The sequence below is a fragment of the Pteropus medius genome, unplaced genomic scaffold (genome assembly GCF_902729225.1).
Source record: "Pteropus medius unplaced genomic scaffold, Ma_sr-lr_union100, whole genome shotgun sequence".
In the NCBI taxonomy this organism is placed as follows: domain Eukaryota; kingdom Metazoa; phylum Chordata; class Mammalia; order Chiroptera; family Pteropodidae; genus Pteropus; species Pteropus medius.
The window spans coordinates 3,324,047-3,341,454 of record NW_024352784.1 but is presented as its reverse complement, the minus strand read 5'-3'; the positions used below and the strand labels follow the sequence as shown (position 1 = coordinate 3,341,454).

General features: G+C 51.6%; 1 protein-coding gene across 1 annotated transcript in view; it reads left to right on the top strand.

Annotated features, from left to right (window-relative positions):
* The first annotated feature begins 195 nt into the window (after nucleotides 1–195).
* The window catches only part of ARAP1 (ArfGAP with RhoGAP domain, ankyrin repeat and PH domain 1), a 61,755-nt gene continuing 44,542 nt past the window's right edge, over nucleotides 196–17,408 (top strand). The window contains 2 exon segments of the mRNA XM_039847962.1: nucleotides 196–376; nucleotides 16,452–16,532. The gene's annotated coding sequence lies outside the window, so the exon portion shown is untranslated.

Below are 17,408 nucleotides of genomic sequence, written 5' to 3'. Positions count from 1 at the left end.
AAGAGGCAGGGAGACTCAGGAAGAGATGGAGACTCAGTGGCGGGGGTGGTGGGGGTAGACCCCGAGCCTCAGGAAACAGAGACGAACCTTCGAGCAGCGAGAGAGACAGGGTAGACACACAGATGGACCCGCCTGCAAGACAAGCGGGGCCAGCGGACTCCAAGACAGCGACTGGGCGGGGCCAGGGAGGGGGCGGGGCCCTGCCCTTACCCCTGTCCCGCCCTGCCCTGCTTGGGGCGTCACGTGAGGCGGGCGGAAGCGCCCGGCGGGGTGGGCGCGCCGGACTCGAGGCTGCGACTTAGCTGCGGCGTTGTGAGTCTGAGAGTGTGCAGCGCCGGAACTCCGGCTCCCCGCGTGGAGTCTTCGCTCAGAACAGGTCAGTGCGGCCGCGGAGGCCTCCCAGGCAGGCGCCCCTTCGCCGCGCGTGGCCCGGGGTTTCCCCATTTCACAGAAGGGAACACTGAGGCCGCGCGGCGACTCTGCGCCCGGCGCCTACTTCCGCGGGCGTTTCTTCTGGGTTGTGTTGTTTCTCCTACCGGTGGTGGGGATGCGAGTCGCCCCTTGAGGATGCGAGGTCGGGCTAGAGACGGTAGGGAGGAGGGCGAACCGGCGGGACAGAGTGCTTCTAGCCCTCAGCCCTTAGGCATGAAGGCTCTCGGAATCCAGAGCTAGCCCGCCTTCGGGCGCCTTTGCTCGGCTGTGAAAAGAAGGCTCCCACCTCCTTGACTGTGGTGACCCTTAGAGCTCTGCACATTGCTACGACCCTACGCCCTGGACCTGGGGCTCCAGTGACCTTGGGCAGACTACTTCCGGTCTCTGCACCTCAATTCTCCACCAGTAAATGGGAGCATGGCCTCCCAAGAGCCCCTACCTGGCCCATTTGCTGGAAAAAGAAGGAGATGTGTCTTCATTGAATGGGGTCAAGCCAGGAGTAGTTTGTTGGAATTGGAGAGAGCAGACTTGGAGTGCAGCCCGTGTGGTGCGGGGTGGCTCTTTGGTCCCCGATGGCCAGGACTGGTTTTTGGTTCTGGGGAACTCTTCTCAGTAGCCATCACATTATAGCTTCTGACATATGCACCCCGCCTCCCCTAAAGCGCCTATCCTGGGAGCCTTATCTGATCCTCAGGCCTAGGGGGCGGGGCAGAGAGGTCTGCAGAGTCTGACAGGTATGTGGAAGTACTTAAGGAAGGATTGGAGTATGTACGAGCTAGGCACGGAGGTCCAGACAGAGGCACCCAAGATGCCTTTCCTCAGAGAGCAGAGAGTGCCCAGGCTAGAAGAGACCTCCCAGCATGTTCATTACAGGGTAGAAGGAGCCCGGCAGAGTCAGGAATACAGGTGCAGACAGGCACTGAGATGGAATCAGGGACTGGGACTCTTGGAGGCCTAGGGAGGAAATGACTGGACTGGTCCTCAGCAGCTGTATGGCAATTCACAAAGATAAGAACACTCCAGAGAAGGGCATAGCTTGTGCAAAGGCAGGAACTTGCATGGCATATTTGAGGAATGTTGAAGAGATGGGTATGGCAAGAAGGGGCAGCAGGGGCACAGTGTAGAGAGATCTCATTCCTGTGTCTCATGGCTGGTTTGGGATTGTCCAGACCCTGGCCTGGGAACCCTGCCTCCCCATTCTAAGCTTGTTCACTGGAGTAGAGCAAGAGAGGGTTGACCCAGGTGGAGTCTTGACAACTGGGGAAGTCGAAGTTGGCAGAGGCCACCAGGGGTCCAGATTGTCCCCAGGCTTCATTGGGGCATTCCCCACTCAGCCCCAGCCTCACCCCCGCCCTCCTTGAGTTCCAGCCATCCTTTCCCACACATCAAGCCTCAGTCCTTTGTACAGGATGCTTGTCTCTCCTGCTCCCAGAAGTTTTCTCCCATCCAGATCTCCTTGGTCCTTTGGAACTTCAGAGGTGGGCTGCTTATTGCTGCCTCCTGCTTAGCCTTTCAGCCCTGTGTAGTGGCACACCTTAGGAAAGACCTCCTTGGAGCTCTGTAGGGAAGGGGCCTGAAGAGCCGTGGGGATGGCTGGGACCTGGGGCAGTCCCTATGCTGCCACCAAACTGTATGTGACTCTGCAAGTCCCCGAACTTCTCAGTTCCTGACTCAGTTCCTCAGAGCCTCCATTTCTCCATCTGTAGGATGGGATGATAAGGCCCAGTCTCATGCTCCAAAAAGAGTCTGGTGTGGGGCAAGTACTGAGCCTGCCTAAGTCTAAATCCTTCCCCCACCAGTGAGTGTTTAAATGAAGAAAAAGGAGAACCTGGGGACAGGAGTCAATTCAGGGGGATGAGAGGCCTCTTAGAGGCCTAGGGCCTAGTGGTAGACTAGCCTAGTTCTAAGCCTAGGGCATTGGCTAGAAGAATGGAGTCCCTCCACTCTCTGGGGCCCTCTCCCCTCCCTACCCCACTCTCCCTTTGGCCAAGCTCAAAGCCAGCCGGCTGATGCCCAAACAAGCAGCCTCTGTTCCCAGGGTGGGGGAAGGGGAAGCAGGCCCTGGGCTCCAGGCCCTTCTGTTTAGCTTGTCCAGTACTGACCCTGGCCCCCCGCCCTTCTCTCTGGATCTTAACCCTTGGGAGCCTAGAGCTACTTGAGTGTTGGTACCCCTTGCCCACCAGCTGTCTGCTCCAGCCCACTTTAGGCTCCCAAAGGTTCTATTGCAGCAGGAGGGGATGCAGTAGGACATGAGTTAGAAATGGAAAAGGAAGGAGGGAAGGGAGGTAGGAGGGAGGTTGGAGCAGATAGTCAGAGATCACTTGGTATAGAAGCTTTTTTTCACAGATGGGGAGACTGAGGCCAAGGGCCAAAGATTGGACCAGGATCACTCAGCGAGCCCTAGTGGGGGTAGGAATTACCCTGACTCTTAGTCTAGTCCATCTCAGGGAAAAGAGAGGGAAAGGAAGGGGGCACTTTGCTTGATTTGAGTACCTACAGTGTGACTGACACTAGACATTTTTTACTTTATTAATTTTACATCATTCCATAGACAAGGATCACCCTCCAGTAACAGAAGAAACTCAGAAAGAGCTGGGTAATGACATCAGCCAGAACAATGTCAGCAAACATGCACACAGCACTGTTGCAGGCACTTTTATGTATGTTAACTGGTTTTGTCCTCCAAACAACCCTAGAAGTTAAGTACCATTCTGTAGCTAAGGATATTGAGGCACAGAAAGGTGAAGTCACTTGCCCAAGTTTACAGCAAATAAGCCGTAGAGGCAGGATCAGGACCCAGGCTTTTGTTTGCCTCTTTGGCCTGGTTTCCCCTCCCCCAGCCTGACCTCACTCTTGAGCTCAGTCCCCAGACTCACTCAGTGAGGGGCTTTCTCCTGGGTGGTAGCCAAGGCAGTCTCAAGCAGGGTGTGACCCCAGCCAAGTAGACCCATCCCTCCCTCAGGAGCAGAGTCTAGTCCCTTGGGTGGCCCCTCTTACTCCCTCCTCTGGTCTCAGTCAGGCTGTATGTATTCAACTTCTTCCATAGCCCTGAACAGAGGGGTGTTTCATGTTTCAGAAGGGGTTCTGCTGTAAGGGTTGCTTCCCCAAGGGTCTGAACAGCAGGAGGATATAGGCAGCCCTCAGAGATCACCTACAAGTACACTCCCCATAAAGCTCAGGGCTTGTCACTGACTCCTGAGTGCCCCTAGCCCTGATCAGAGAGGACGTCTTGTCTTCTTAACCCCATCCCATCAGACCCCCAGACAGGTACATTCCAACCAGGGCTCTGGGGAGGACAGTCCCATCCCAAAGAGACAGATGACCCCAGGTGTCAGGAATGGCCTGGGGGTGGGGAGCAGTGTATGATTGGTCTTTTGCATGGCCTTCCTGTGGAATTTCTCTGGCTTATCCTTTGGAACATAGTTCAGAAGGTAAAAGTCTGTCCCATAATCAGGACATCTGTTTCAGATTATTGGGACAATCAGAGCGGCTGGGAGGGAATGTAGAGTTAAGTGACCAATTTAATGACCAAATTATTATTTAATAGTAGTAATGCTAGTAATGGTAGCTACTGTTTCTTGGAAGCTTACTCTGTGCTAGGCATTTAGCTAAGTATTTTATGTAAGATTTTATTTAATCCTCAAGAGTAGTCTTTTGGGGTAGGCACCATTCCTGTTTTAAAGATGAGGGAACTGAGGCCCAGAGAGATTGAGTGATTTGCTCAGGATCATCCATTCCTTAGAATAGCCAGGAGTCTGAATTTCTATTGCTTCACAGTGAGAACCTTGAATACTGGGAGACACTGTAGCCAGAGGCAATCCAAACCCTGTCCTACCCTGGAAACTCCCAGTTAGAGTGGCAGGCAGGGACTGGAGGGCCATCAGGTCAGATGGTATTGCTGGTGACCAGCTGTGAGGATGGGATGCCTGCAAGGGCATCCCGCTCCCAGACTGGACTGACTGCTGTCAAGTCTTGAGCTTGCTAGCATAAGCCATGCCTTAGGATGAGTACCTCCTGAGGTCCACTTACTGATCTTGTCCTGTCCTATCTGCTGTGGACTTTGGTGAGTAGAGCAGCTCTCCTAGACTCCATTTTGCTGATGAGGAAACAGGTCAGTAGAGAAGTTAAGTGACTTGAGGTCAGGGAAAGGAAGAGCTGAGACTGGCACCCAGGCAGGGGGCTCTGAAGCCTGTCCTCTCTGCTTGAGGCCTGGTCAGGGCCTCCTGGGCCTCTGACACCCTGAGGTTTCTTCAGACCCTGCCCACCTGCCTTGTCATAGGGCCTAAGTCTTTTTCCCTGACCAGACCAGAAACCTGATTCCTCTCAAGGTGCTTGAAATCAGGTACAGCTAGGTGTCAGTGATTAAATGAACAAACCTGGAAAACATGCATCTAGAGCTAAGAGGCCAAGAAGCAGAGACCAGCTGTGGTCAAGAGTGTGGTGCCCAGGACTGGAGGGGTCCAGAGGAGAATTCAGGAGTCAGAGAGCACTGCCTCCCATTTCCCGAGAGGGAAGGATGTGGCAAAATTTTCTACCTCCTTATTATCTTTTTTGTTATGAAGGCAAAGATTGTGAGGTAAGGGGGAGGGGGAGGAGGATTGGGACCTCTCACAGCTACTCCTCTGTCCCCATTCTCAGGGCAGGAAGCCAGAGGCCATACCTGAAATCTCAGCTGCCCAGAGCCCTTGGGGGAGCCTAGCCTGGCCTCACCTTTTACTAGCTACGTCAGTGCGGGGGTGGGTCTCCCTCTAAAATAGGGGAGCAGTAGCAGGGCTGAGCTACCACTGTATATCGTCCCCCCAAATGCCTGAATATCCTCTGCCACCTTCCCTACCACTCCAGAGAGCACTGCCCTGCCACTGGGCATCCCTTTCTGTCCTCCTCTCCTTTCCACCAAAATGTGAGGGCCAGGGCTCTGCTTATAGTCAGGTACCTGTGGTCTGTCCCTGACCTCTGGCTCAGTGAGAGGCCTTGGGCTGGTCACTTATCTTCAGTGGACTCAGCTTCTCTGGAGCTTCAGAGAGGGAGCAGGAAGCAGCAATTCCTGGAACCTCCCAGGCCCACCAGCCCCAGCTATGGACAGGAACCAACCAAATAGTCCAGGTGAGGTGTGAGGCAGTTTGAGGTGGGAAGCTTCTTTGTCCCCGTCCACTCTCGCCCTCCCTCTTCCTGCATTGGGCAGCTGCAATTTCAGGATTCTGAGTCTGAGAATCTAGGCATCGGAGATTCAAGGGTTCCAGGGTTTTATGTGCCTGCAATTCTCAGCTTCCAAATTTCTAAAATTCTAGGTTTCAAGAGCCTGCAAAGCCTCAAATTGGGCTGGGTGGACCCCGAGTTGAGAGCTAGGTAGACTATGCCACACTTTGGCTGGCTGGTGCCAGACAGATAAGGCCAGGCCTAGAGAGTTTCTCAGGGCTGCTTCAGGGTCCCTGGCCCAGCTGGCCTCCAGGCTCTTTGTGTGCTCTGCAACCATCACTCCAAGCATACATACCCAGCTGCTCTCTTCCAAGAAATCTGAGAACCAGACCTGCAAGGGACTAGGTGGTAGCAGAAGAGTTAGCCATCTTGATGGGGCGTAGGGAGGGGACAGACAGAGGCCAGGCCTCCTTCATTTGCTGGTAGTGGAGCTGTCCTCCCGGATACCAGGATGGGGTTGAGGGGAACCCTTGGATGGCTGGTGGTTGGCTAGGTCACAGAGCAAGGTTTGGGCCACATTGTTGGGCAAAACAGATCCTCCTGGAGACAGCATGGGATGTGGCCTAGCAGGCTCAGGTCCAGACTTGGAGGGTCAGAGTGGTGAATGGAGAGACCTGGGACCCCGAGGGGAGGCACTGCCCCTCCTCGGAGGCAGGGAGGCTGGGCCTTGGTGCAAGCCTTCGAATATTCACAAGGCCTCCCCCAGCTCCTTCTGGTGCCTGCCTGGGCCTGTGGGCACAGCAGCTGCCCTCAAAGGGCCCTGGGCATAGAGTGGGAGCTGCCCCTGGGGAGGAGGCCTGTTTCCTCCCATGAAGGAAACTCTACCTTCTGGAAGACTTCCTGGCCGAGTGAGCCCCTTCCTGTTCCACATTCTCTGGGGGCACTGTGCATGTGCCTGTGTACGCACACGTGTGCTCTTGGGCCTAGACACGTCCTTGGAGGTCCTGTGCTTTTCCCTGTGTGTGGGTGTGAGGAGCATTCAGTGTCTCAGTGGGTTGGGGTAGGAGGTGCCCAACTCTACACTCCTTGATGTGTGAACTGGGTGAGGCTTTCACTCACTTGAATGGGACTCTTCATCCATGGGGGCTTCTCTGTGGGTCTGCAGCTAAAGTGTGACAGTTTGTTCCCTAAGGCTGCCCTAGTTTGGTGGGGAGAAAGGGGCCTCCCTGAGGTCAGGGTTAGGGACTGAGCTTTGCCAGATGACACCAGGACAGCTTTGGGGTGGTGTCTCTCTTGCTTAGTGAAGGGGTGCCAGAGCTTCAGCTAATGGCCTACCTTTCCCCTTAGGTGGGCTGTTATTCCTCCTCTGCTTTAAAGATGGGTGTGCTAAGCCTAGGGAGGCTGAAGATCCAGGGATCTTGTGGTTCTAGTGGTTCTTTTCCAGAACATGAACCAGGAAACTCATTTGCCTTTATTGCCTGTGGCCTGAAAACCCACATTTGTCAGTGTAGGGGCCAGTGTAGGTCACTTGGAGTTGGGGTATTGCTTCGGTATCTCTGAGGTCATCTGAGGGGAACTCCCCCTCCTAGTTCTTTCAAGAAACAGGCAAGTAGAAGCGGGTGAGGGGCTCAGGCTGGGGGCGCTTGGGCCCTGGTTTTGTTGTATATCCCTGGTTAGGTTCTTGCCCCACTCTGGGGCTCACTTTCCCCTTCTGGAAGTGGGGAACATTGGAATAGGTGGTTCCTAAATGTGGAAGGAGCAGGTGGTTCTGGTGTTGCAGCAGAGGGAACAACATGAGCAAAGTCCTGGAGGTAAAGTGTCAGGTAGTGGGGGTAGAGGGAGTGAGACCATAGAGGAAGAGTAAGTGGCAGGAAGCAGAGGGTAGAGGTCTTTGAACCCCAGTGGTTAATGGGGAGCCATGGAAAGGGTAGGCAAGCAGGAGACAGAGGCAGTACCTGCCTCTCGTGGGGTACGTGGGTGGTTGGTCTCAGACTCCTGGAAGCCTGAGTGCTTCTGACCTGCTCTGGGTAACAGTTAAGGGATGGGCAGCATGAGGGGTTCTGAGAATCAGCACTTTCTTGTATGGGTAAGGGCCTGCTCCCAGCCAGGTTTATTGACTGGCACAGCAGCAAGTGGCTGGGGCAGCCTCTGAGGTGGAAAGAAGGGTTAGACTTGGTGACAGAGGATGCCAAGGAGTCTCAGAGTTGAATTTTCTACTCCTAGGCCTCTGGTCTGAACCTTGACACCTGCCTCATCCAACCATCCCTCTCCTTGCCCTTGTGATAGACCCCTGTCCCAAATTTCCAACTCGAGTGAGCCAGGCTTTTGTAGATTTCCATTCATCCATTCCCCCCAGTGGCCAGACTATTCTAGCCACTGGGGAATAGTGCTGTGAATGAGACAATATTCTGGTCCTCTAGTTGAGACTAACAATAAATATATAATACATTGTCTAATAGTGATAAGTAGGATCACAAGGTAAGGAGGTAGAGACTATGGGGGCCCTTTTTTAGGTAGAGTGGTTGGGGAAGGAAGGCCTCGAGTTTGAGCAGATGCTGGGAAAGTATGGGAGTGAGGCATGCCAATGTCTGGAATAGCCTTCCAGGCAGAGGGAGCTCCAGAACCCAGCCCTGAGTGGAGCACGTGGAATGGATTGGAGTAACAGAAAGGAGGTGGGAGGTGGCGGGGACTGATCATGCAGGCCTGACGGGCCATGTGCTGGCTTTGGCTTTTTCTCTGAGGAAGGTGAGAAGTCCCTGGGGAGTGAGAACTGGTCAGATTGGGGATCTGTTTCGAAGGCATACATTTCTTCCACACAAGCCTGAAAAGTCATAATCCCCATTGTACAGATTATGAAACTGCCCTGAATCCCAGACTCAGAGAAGTTATGTGAATTCCCAAGTCTCACAGCAGTACGAACCCCAGTCTGCCTGCCTGCCTGCTGTCTGTGCTCGGTCCCCAAATCACCTTGCTGCCCTTCATGGCTTTCTGTTGGCTGGACAATAAGGGCAAGTGTCTTACCATGGCCTTCAAGGCCCTTCTCAGCCTGCACTTATCCTCTCTCTCCTACCTGACCTTCCTGCTCCCTGCCTGTCTTTGCGCTATCCCCTCTGAGGAGATGGAGTGAAAGGAGGGGTCCAGGCAGCCCTTAGTTCAGATTTTGGCTCCTGCGTGACCTTGGGCAAGTTACTTAACCTATCTGAGACACAGTTTCTTCCTCATCTCTAAAGTGAGCTAAAGCCATCCTGTTGTTTTTAGCAAGGATGGTTGGATCAGATATGTGGGTAAAAATGTGCCCTGTGAGTTGGAGAGGAGAGGCTGAGTCAGAAATCTTTCTTGTCTGTCGTCTGATTATATAGTGGAGGAGGCTGAGGTCACACACCAAATTGGAGGCCAGAGCCTGTGGGGCTGGTCCCCCATCTCTTTCTCTCCCTTCCGGCCCCTACCCCGCCCATCTGGTCACCTCCACCACATCTGCACTGGCAGCTTCCCCTTTCAGGTGTCAGCAGCATGTGGCTGCTTATCTTCTGGCTTCTCTATTCCTGGGGCCACCTAGGGAGAGGGCAGATTCAGGTCCCTGTTCTACTGCACTGCTAGTTCTGGGGCACAGAGGAGCCCACCAAATCTCTCCTCCTGGGTGGGCAGGTACGTCAGGTTCCCTATCAACTCAGAGGAGATGGAATCCAGCATCCTTCTCGTCCCCTCCCTAGTCAGCACCAGGGCCGGCCCTCAACACCTCTGGTGTGTAGTGAGCGTCCCGGCATATGACTCTGGTTCTGTCCACTCCTGCTGCCTGGATGTCTGTTGTCAGCCCTGTGTATTCCCACCCCACTTGTGGTTAGCTCTGTTCCTTCCTGTTTCTGCCTCACATATAGTGTTAAGGGTCCCCCCCTTCATCCCCAAGGCGGGCAGTGGTCACAGAGGAGGATCTTCCTGGAGTCACCCTGTAGCACCTCATGCCTTCCCCTTGGCTAGCACCTTTGGTCTGGGGAGGTACTACCCTTACCTGGTTGGGAAGTCCCCAGCCCAGTAGGGTGTGTCTTTGACTGAGGGGCAGGGGGCCAGGCAGAGCCTGGGGTGCCCACAGGTACTGTGGGGCTGGCTGGGTCATCCTTTATGGTAGAGGGCCTGAGTGAGGCCTGAAGAGTGAAGGGTTGGGGGAGTAGAGAAGGTGGATGTGGGTCAGGGCTGTGGGGTTAGGGTTTGGGTTAGGAGCTCTGCCTAGTGGTAGGTTAGGGGTATAGGCCAGAGGATGCTCTGGCTGCACATGGGGGAAGGGCAAGAGGCAGGGAAGAGGGCCCAGGGGTCCAGGCTGGCTGGGAAGGCCTGAGGTGGATGGAGGCAGTGGGGATGCAGAGGAAGGAGGATGTCAAAAACATGTTAATGAGGAGGCAGTTAGGGGGAAAGGGAAGAGAGTAGTGGTCCAGAGTGATCCCTTCGGAGTTAGGGGCACATGATAAGGCTGAGTGGTGATTAGTATGTTGTAGATGTTTTAAAGGCCTAAAAACTAAACCATTTAACTTTTAGCTTCATTTATTTGCCAGTGGGTTATGCGGGCATTCACACTGCATCTCCACACCTTACTCCCTATCTGACCCTCTCCAGGGTGGTGCTTAGGCAAGAGGGGACCCTGGGTGAAGTTTGGGAGAATATGGGTGAGGGTCAGGGCTGGAGTGGGGTCCGACAGACACTGTCTAGAGGAGAACCACAGGAACTCAGGAGTTTCATGTTTACTAATGGACCTCAATCCATTTCTCATTTGAACTCTGTTGGCTGCACTCTGCTACTGGCCTCCTAGTCCCTGGTGAGGGGATCTTATTTGATAAGCCGTGTCTTAGATTTTGGAGGGATAAGCCAGTAGGGGGAGGGAGCTAGCTTTGGGTCTCAGTTTCTCATTCTCTAGTCCAGATGGCCCAGGAAATCATCAGTTTCATTTCTAGTAATTCTCTTAGTAGTCTATCCATGTTATATTTAAAATCATAAAGCTACTTTATAATGATGGTTTAGGGGAACAAGCTGAAACAAACTCAATTCTAATAGACTTAAAATACTTTATCATTTTTTCTTCTAATTATAAAAGTGATACACAACTGTAAAAACTTTTAACAGTATATACATGAAGGTTATAGAAAGTAATAGTCTTTCAAGATTGGAGTGGGAGTTAAGGCTAGGCCTGAAATTGAGGTCAGGGATATCCATGGTCACTTAGGCCATTAATGTCCCTTGGCCATTAATAAAATTGGTTTTATTGCCCCAATGAAGTTGTTAAAAGATTCTACCTGTCAGTAGGTCCGCCGGGTGTGGATGTGCTTATGGAGCGCTGCCTAAATGTACCTGGAAGGTGGGGGGAGGGGGAGAATGAGAGAAGGAGGATTGAAACCCAGTCCTCTTTGCTGAGCTACAAGCCCTGCTGTGGGGCTACTCAGGGAAGAGGCATTTTTCTGATTTGTTCAAAGGCTCTGCCTAGGTTGGAGGCAGTCCTACTTTCCCCAAAGAGGGAGCTGGTGAGTTCATTGTGGGATAGAGAATGTGTGGTACCTAGGGTGATCTAGGAAAAGGTCTAGGGGGCAGCGGGGTGTTCAGTCTGGAACTTTGAAGGGTGATGTGGCTGGAGGTAGGGTGTGGTAGTCCTTGGTATCTAGGGTTACTAAGAACCCCAGGGTGCTGAGGGGGTCCAGACTAGAATCTGGCTATAAGACCAGCACCAAAGGCCCCTCTTGTTAGGACTGGCCATGGGCTAGGAACAGGAAGTACTTGTTTTAGCAGAGGGGTGAGCAGATGACTACTGTGGCCTCTAGTACACACATGGTCATATGTCAGTCATCTGGATGATAGCTCTGCTTTGTGGAGGGGGAAACTGAGGCTCAGATTGTGACATGACTTGCCCAGGATTTCAGGCAAGAAGTGATGGAGCCAGTACTGGAACCCGGACTTGCCTTCTGTCCTGTGGGGAGGGGGCTCTGGCCTGGAGCTTGGGGACTTGCCAGTGGCCCCCAGCTCCCCACCAGGTGATTCTTTATGTACCTTGGCTCTGGGGCCCTGACTCAGTCCTCACTGGCTTGAGCGCTGCTCCTTGACAGCTCCCACCACTCCTGGAACGCCAGAGGACAGGCCATACCACAGATGGGATGGAGCAGAAATTTGGTACTAGAGTGAATGACAAGGTAGAGATTCAGGGATGGGGTAGATCAGGAGACCCTAATGTGCCTCCTTGGGACCAGTATGCAGTGGTCACTAGTCCTCGAGAGACAGAAAATAGATTTCTTGGTCCAGGGTGAGTCAGTTGCCACCCAAGGGCCTAATCTGCTGCCTTGCCTGAGAGAGCTGGAGGGAGCTGGCTTCTGCAGAGGAGTGAGGGCCACTTCTGCACCCTCTGGACCGGGAACCCAGCCCCCACCTAGTTCCTCATATCTAAAGGAAGTGTCTCCAAAGCCTCTTGCCTGCATTAGCAGAGTCCTGAACACCCTGAAGACCGAGGGTGGCCCTGCTCACAGGTATCCTTTGGTGACCTGGGAGGTGGGGATGGGATGAGGGTTAGGAAGGTGGGGATGGGATGGGGGTTAGGGAGGTATTGGCCATCGTGAGGCTGTGGGGCAGTTGTACGCAGTTCAGTTTTTGGTAGGGGATATGGAGACTGACAGCTGTGTATGTGGTAGGGCAGATCGGCTATGTGGCTGCTGGGTTGGGTGGGAAGTGTGTGTCCCTGGAGGTGGTGTGCGTTTGTGGTATGGGTGGGGTAGGGTTTGTAGACCAGGTCTGGCCAAAGCTGGAGGTGTGGGGCTCTTGGTTCCTGTGTGGGGAGCTCTGAGGATTTTCCTGAGGTCTGGACACTGGGGTCCCTGCCCAGCCTGCCTGGAGTGGGGAGCTATACAGGGGAAGAGGAGGAGGGTGTAGACAATCTCAGACCCCTGGGCCTTCTGCTCCCCAAGCCACTAGGCCTTCCCTTAAACCCAAAGCACAGCCCTATGTAGAGGGGGTCTGAGGATGCAATTGGGAAGGATCTTGGCTGAGGGGCCTCCAGCGCTGAGTATAGAAGGAATTAGGACCTTTGAGGCTGCCCTGCCCCAGGCCTGACTCACTTATGCAAATCAGAATGCACTGGATGCTTATACCCACATGGTCGGCAGGCTCTGTGGAGACCTGAGGAAGGATCCCCAAACCTCTCTGGTATCACTACTGTTCTTTCACATTTCCTGTTCCTGCCCCACCAAATTATCCCATCACTGCATCTGCAAGTTCTGATCCCATTCCTGGGCCTTGCACACTCAGTTCCTTTTGCCTGGAAGGGCAACAAGGCCCAGTCAGGAGTGCCTTCTGGAAGCCTTGCTAACTCTACTAGACAGAAGCATTCACACCCTCTGAAGGCCCTGTTGGCTCTAGCAAGTGACCTGGGAAATTTTCTATCTCATACAGCCTCCATGAAATGGGGTAAAAATACCTGGCCTTAGGATTGTTATGAGGACAACTGAGATGAAGGTAGAAATCTGTCAGGGGATGGGCACGTTGTGGTAGGCTCTTAGACAATGAAGGAAACAGTAGTGTTCCCGTCCTTGAGGAAGACTGTGGGCCACCTTCCTGCTGGACTGTCAGAATGGTATCCCTAGTCAGTAGGAGGCAGGGACGGCATGAGGGAGATGCTGGGTTGAGACAAAGAAGGGGCCATGAGTTTTAAACTCTGCTCTCGGGTATTGATATTTTAGTTAGAAGAGAGAAGGGTGAAAGATTTGACTCCAGCAAGAGAGACTCAAGCTAAACCTGAAAAAGGACTGGCTGGCAAGGATTAGAGAGTCCAGATGACCCTTATTCACCTGTGTACTGAGTGCCCTTATGAGCCCAGTTAGGTCCTGAGCTCTGCTGTGGGGAGCAAGGAGGACAAAAAGGGAAACAGACTCACAGGATACTCCAGGCTAGGCTGGAGGTTGAGTGAAGATGGACCCCCTACAAATGGAACAACCAGAGGCAGAGCAGAAGCAATGCTGAGCTGCATAGCTCAGCCTCTGAGGTCTAAGAGCCTGAGGGGGCAGGCAGTCAGGGAGGACTTTCTGGAGGAGGCAGCCTGGAATCAGTACCTGAAGGTGAGAGGCTATGGTTCATTTACTCATTGTCAGTGGACAATTTCAGGGACTCCAAGGTGCCAAGGTGGTGCTTGGTGTAAAAAAGTGAGGGAGGGAGTCGTGGGCCAACCCAGCCTGACTGGGGCTTGGGCTGTGTCACTGGCAACTTGGGCAAGTCACTTCCTCTCTGTGGGTGTTTGTTTCTTCATCTGTAAACGTCAGGGCTGGAGCAGGTTAATGACAGGCCAAGCAGCTGGACTTGAGGGCAATGGGAACAAAGAAAGGGCATTGAGCAGGGGTGGGACTGGGTTTGGCATAGCAGAGAGATACTGGAAGGAGACAGGGGAGAAGCAGGGGCAGGGTAGGATGGTGGGATCTTGAAGCCTAAGCTGGGTCCTTGGGGTGCTGGAGAATGAGAGCCCCTCAACTTGTGGCCATGCTGTCGCAATAGGGTGATACTCCCCTCTGCCTAGTCTCTGCTTCCCCGGGGTTGGAGACTCAGTGATGTGTCATAGCAGCTGAAGCGCTTAAACCTCCACACTAAGCGTGAGGATCAGGGTGGTGCAAATGAGGCACTTGCCTCAGGCCCAAAATATAACTGTGGAGGAGGGCAGGGCGCAAAAAACTCAGCAATCAAGATAAATAATATTTTTTAAAAATCAATATTAATTTTAAAAAATCTAAGTTAAAATATCCACATTTTAAATTAAGAGGTTTAGTATTGCTGATTCTTTCTTTGCCTTGGGCTCTAGCATGGCTCAGCAGGGCACTGCTCCAAACTTCTTTTTTCAAGGAGCTGCCTCCTCCAGGAAGCCTTGTTTGACCCTTGCCCTGGTAAGGGCCATGTGGGCCCTTTTCGCTGGCTGGGTGGTGTCTGACCCCCTCCAGTCTGAGTTTCCTAGAAGGCAGGTCCAGATCTGAGGTCTGGCTCATGCTTTTAGTGCCTTGAATGGGGCCGTCCTAGAGGGTTGTGAGTGTGGAGTCCCCACATTTGACCTTAGCCTGAAGCCTTTAGTGCAGGAATAGGAACTTAGGAGAGGCCCAGGATGGGGCTGGGCCTTCTGCAGGGACAGAAGTGTGTTCCTGTTTTCCAGCCCTGGTCATTCCCATAGGGTAATTGGGGTCATCATCAATCCATGCATGTTAAACTCTTAAAACAGGGCCTGTCCTATAGGAGGGGCTCAGTTAGTGTTCATTATCACTTTTGAGAGTCAGTCAGCATAGTGGTTAAGAGTCTAGGGCTGCACTGTCCAATAGAAATGTAATGCATGCACCACAAGTGCAATTAAAAATTTTAACATTAAAAAGAAACATGAAATTAATTTGAGTAATACATTTTGTTCAAATATCCAAACTATTATTATTCCATTATGTAATAGAGAAAAGTTATTGAGATATTTTATATTCTTGTGTACTAAGTCTTCAAAATACAGCATGTATTTTATATAGCACACTTCATTTTATGGCCACATCTTGAGTGTTCAATAGCTTCATGTGGCTACTACTGGTTACTAAATTAGACAAAGTGGGTCTCTACTATATTCATGCTGTCCCTTTTTAACTGTATGACTTTGGGCAACTTTTTTTGTGCCTCAGTTTCTTCATCTTAAAGTATGATGTGTGTACCTCATAAAGTTGCTGTGAGGATTAAGTATATTAATAAAAAGTGCTCAAGTACCTGGCATATAGTAAGGACTATTTATGTTGTCTATTTTTTTTAATTTTCATTTTTCAGTTAGAGTTGGCATTCAGTATTTTTTATATTAGTTTCAGGTGTACAGCACGGTGGTTAGACATTTATATACTGTACAAAGTGATATTCTTTTTGAAAATCATCATTCGCTTAGCACTGCCATTTTTTGCCAACTCTTTCTAAAATACTAATTACTTAAAATTTATTTCTAAAATACTTTTAAAACATTTTAGCCCTATACTGAGAAATAATTGTGGCATCTACTTGAAATAGATACCTAACTAGTAAATTAAAAACATTCACAATAACCTCCTAAAGCTGTCACGCAGAGCCCAGCAGTTTGGTGTTGACTCTGCCCTACTGGCAAAAAAGGTGGCTCTGCCCCAGGACCTGCCCATTCCGGCACTGCCCCAAACAGAGCCTGAGCCATCTGAGCCTGCTGGTGCCCTGCCCGCAGGGTAGGCTGGTTCTTTCTCATCCTGGCTGGAAACACCTCTTCGGGCCCCCACCCATATTCAGGAGCAGGTCCCTGGGATCTCATGCTTCTGCCTCAGTTGCCCTCCACTCTGCCCTCACTTCCACCCTACATCTCCCAGACTTAATGGAGAGGGTCCTGTTTCCCTGGGTCTCCCCACGGTCCCGCTCCTCTCTCTGACAGGCTCTGTGTTGTGGGGGGCACTTCCTCAGTCATGGAGCCAAATCTACCCCTTCCCTGTGTCTTCCCTGGGGACAGTCCAACTTCCTGGCCAGGCCAATAGTTTCTGCCACAGCCTGCCCCCTACACATTCCAGCCATTGGTCCTGGGGAAGGGCCAGAGAATGAAGAGTCCCAACTCTCCTTTACCACCTGTGTCACCTCTACCTCTGGGCAGGACTGTGTCTGCCTCCTCGCCCCCAGTAGATGGCTCTGGCTTCTATTAGGCTCCCTGAACCCTTCCTTCCTCTTCTTTCTCTTCCTCTACCCTTTCCCTCATCTCTCTCTTTCCTCTCTTTCCTTTTCCCCATCCCTCCTCCCCTTTCTCCTCCTTCCTCCCTTCATCTTCCTTTCCCTCCTCTTTCCTCCCTCCCTCTCCTCTTGGCATCCCTCCGCTCCAAGTGTCCTTGTCTCATAGACCTTCTCCACTCTTATCCTTGCAGCTTCCACCTCAGGCCAAGATGAGGAGCTGTTCAAAGTAGTTGCTGCCTCTGGGAGGACCAGCTTCCTGGGCAGCCCAGCAGGTAAGTCAGGAGATAGGAAGGGGTTGGGGCTGGGTATGGCAAGCTAAGCTCCAACATTGAGGTGGGGGAGGAGGCTTCATGGAGGAGAGACCTTAGGTCCCATTTTCCATTTTGAAATCTGAGATTGAAAGGAAGAGAGAGGATGAGGCCCAGAGAACTTGCAAAGAACCTCCTGGGAGGGCTTTGAAGGGTGGGACCAGGCTAGAGACCAGTGGGTTGGGGTGGGGGTGGGGGTTGTGCCTAGTGAGTTATCTTCTCTTTCGTATTCTCAGATGATCATGTTATCTTTTAAACTGTATTTATTTTTTTTGAAAATGGTACAAAATTAAAAAGATACAGAGGGTATAGTGAAAGGTAACCCTCCCTTTCTTGCCTTCTAGCTGCCAGTTGTTCTTTTCAAAGGCAGTTTCTTGTAAACCCATCTGGAGATATTCTGTGTATATGTGTATGCTATATGTATATGTATATGTTTTTCTTTTTAAATTAAATTTATTGAGGTAATATTGGTTAATAATATTGTATAAATTTCAGGTGTAAAACATTATATTTCGATATCTGTATACTCTCTACTGTGCTTACCACCTAAAGTCTAGTTTCTTTCTGTTACCATATATTTGACCCCCTTTACCCTCCTCCTCCCCGACCCTCCTTCTCCTCTGGTAACCACCATTCTGTTGTCTGTATTTATGAGTTTGTTTTTGTTTGTTTTGTTAGTTCATTTGTTACTTTTTTTATATTCCACACGAGTGAAATCATACAATTTTTGTCCTTTTTTGTCTGACTTATTGCACCTAGCATAATATTTTTAAGGTCTATCTTTGTTGTCACAAATGGCAATGTTTCATGTTTTTTTAATGGCTAAGTAGTATTTGTGTG